At 29.4% G+C, this 3,096-nt stretch overlaps 1 long non-coding RNA gene across 1 annotated transcript; it reads right to left on the bottom strand.

The window, feature by feature from the left end:
* Positions 1-1,187: 1,187 nt before the first annotated feature.
* Positions 1,188-1,339, bottom strand: LOC130901701 (uncharacterized). The gene is made up of 2 exons (XR_009060308.1): positions 1,308-1,339; positions 1,188-1,250 (listed from the first exon to the last, which is right to left on the bottom strand). It is a non-coding gene; the product is annotated as an uncharacterized LOC130901701 (long non-coding RNA).
* Between the last annotated feature and the right edge of the window lie 1,757 nt (positions 1,340-3,096).

The following is a 3,096-nucleotide window of genomic DNA, read 5'->3' as shown; positions in this document are numbered from 1 at the left end:
AAATCATCCGTCAACTTCAAAATTGTCAAGGGAATTCATCTGATCAACGGTTGTTCCATAAAACACAAATTATTTTGACGTTTCATGATTTACCAGAAGAATTATTACTGTGTCATTTTTTTTAATTAAACTGTGCTATATATTATGCTCTATTGTGCTATAGGTAGCGGAAGAGGTGATATTTGTTAAATCGACTTAGCTCTGTCATCAAACGTCAAGTTGTGACTTTTCTTAGAAGAAAAATTATTGAATTGGAACCACATGAGTAATTCCCGCGAATATTCAACATGTTCTCGATTGTTACCGATAGGTGACAATAGCTCTATACAACCATTTTTTATGGAAACTACTTGTTTGAAAAAATATGAAATTTGAAATCGGCAATCTTATTTATAAGTTTGTACCAAATTTTTCATATGGAATTATGGAATGATAAATATTAACTCTATGGGTGACATTTGCTCACAACATAGAGATGGACTTTTCGGAAACTGTAACCCGGGTTTAGGTTGTTCACTTATCAGCTGATTGCGGATCCTGATCTTAACTTGTGGTCGATCTATGATTCTACATCAGAACGAGATTTAGATCACAGTTTCCGAACGTCATATTCAATTTACGCAGGAAATTTCAAATTTAAACATGATCCACTAGAACTTTTGATTTTTAATACTTTTTTGTGCGTTGATTCTTCCATGATATTTATTTAGTTGTATAATAGATTTTAGATGATTAATTATTGTTATTGAGCAATTATCAACTATTAACACCCTCACATAGAGATTGCAATAGAGTTCAAGCTGATATCACGGTATTACATACCATTTTAAAATGTCTGCCGTAAGCTTTTGTGCGCAGATTTATTTGCTTGGTGAAGTTATTTGTTAGTTTTCATACCTCATTATTCCTAGTTTTACTGCGAAGGGTATTATTAAAGAGTTGTTACTTAAGGAAATACATTGTTGGTTTTATTTCGACTATGCAGTGTTGTGCAAGTGAAGATATGTAGGAAAAAGTGTCTGCAAAGTGGATTTTAATACATGATTTTGAATTTTTTGGATGATCAGTCGCAAAGCGTTCACAGCTGATTCCAGTACTCATTGAAATTAAGGCCCGGCATAACTATATTTCGTCGCTAGATTATGAGCGTTTTCGTATTGGGGATGTGGCAAAATTAAACACCAAAGTGGACTAACTTTTATATATTTCCCGAGCATTCGGATATTTCTTCGTCTGGGACTGAAGTTATGCTTAAATACAATATATGAAATATGTATAAATGTATAACAATAATAAAATTTACTTACAATAATTTATTAAGATTTGCAGTGGTTTTAAATTTCAAAATTCAATAATTAAATTGACCTTTGATAGAATTAATTGATTGGAATATTGATTCTGGTTACTATAGAAATCGTTATTAATTTCCATTGGTAAGATTATGGATGACGTTAAATTTTATAGGTTAGATAAGGTTAGGTTGTTGTGAATGATGTTGAAAATTGATTGGTTAATTTATAAATAACATTATATTTCAAATATTAGGTCATTATGAGTGAAGTTGAATTTAATAAGTTAGGCTAGGTTAGTTGGTTGTCAATAGCGTTGAATTTTTTATAGAAATTCTTTTTTTGAAAATCTAAAAGATATGCTTAGATTACCCTAAGGTTATTTAAATCAGTTTTCTTATTGATGCATTGATCATTTTGGGCAGTACGTAATGTTTCTAAAAATAGACGTTTTTTGTAGTTTTTTTCAGCTGTCAAAACTTTGGCAGATTCATAATTCATATTGTGTCCTTCGTGATAGACATGAGTCGCTAATGAACATCTATCAGGATATAATCGGCTATCACTTTTGTCGAAAGTTTTCGGACTGATCAGTGACCTTTTCGACTGACCATTGTACTTTTTGTCACAATTTAAACAAGGTATTTCATATACTATGTTAGGCAATTTATTGATTGGTGTGTTATCTTTCACATTAGTAAAATTAGATTGAATATTAAGCGTTTGACTGTACGCTATTTTAATATTGTGTTGTTTAAAGATTCCAGAAAGTTTAGGAGTAACTGATTTTATATATGGTAAAGGTGTATAAATAAATGGAATAGAAATGTTAGAAATGACGTTTGAAAATGATGATTCAATGTTCGTGTCAATGTCAAATGAATTATACAAAATTACACATTCAGTTTTCATTATCTCGAGAAATCTATTTCCTAATGATTTTTTTTAGAGTTAGTTTAATTTCTGACATTCACAAAAAAGTTTATCAATAATAATTATTATTATCTTATTGTTCGCAACAGTTATTTTCAATGTTAACAATGTTTAAATTTAAATAAAATATTACTTTTACACTTCGTATATTTTGTTTTGTAAGATAAATAAGTAAAATAAGTTTTGTAAAATGTAATCCAAAAGCTTAACAATTCGTTCAAAATTCAAATATCTAACAAAGCTACAATACAAAATTACTGTCTCATTACTAAACGGTCAGAATAATAAAATTTTTCAATTTCTCAACAATTGCGTTTTTGGACATGAGTTGAATAACTAACGAGACGATACGTTAATGGAGCATGAAAAAAGGACACATTGTTATAACTTAATATATGGTTATTATAATTTAAATGTTACACTCTGAACTAGATTATCAATGTGTGTAATTTTTGCAATCATATTTAAACATAATGTGTCATCATCAATCCGGTTTACTTCTCAGTTATCTTCGTAGAACATGTTCCAATATGTTTATTGTACAGGATGGTGCATTGAAAAAGACAAGACCGAGGCTATCAGGAGAAGTTATCGAAGTGAAAACTTGTCATAAAAAACTTTATAGCTGAAGTTACCAAGAGAAAATGTTGGAAGTTATTTTAAGCTTTCTGAAATGGACACCAGTGGACGTAATCGCAATTTTTAATTTAGTTAAACTATTTAAAAGCGGAGTTGAGTTTTTTCCGCTAAACACTCCATGGTAGGATTTTATCGAAGATATTCTACGCTTTTATTTTGAGTTTGCATATCCATAACATTTTCATACAAATTGAAAATGAAACAAAATTTGTTTTTATAAATTGATTAAAACATC

The sequence above is a fragment of the Diorhabda carinulata genome, chromosome X (assembly GCF_026250575.1).
Source record: "Diorhabda carinulata isolate Delta chromosome X, icDioCari1.1, whole genome shotgun sequence".
In the NCBI taxonomy this organism is placed as follows: Eukaryota; Metazoa; Arthropoda; class Insecta; order Coleoptera; family Chrysomelidae; genus Diorhabda; species Diorhabda carinulata.
Note: the sequence above shows the minus strand (reverse complement) of the source record. Positions and strands in the feature narration are given on the sequence as shown.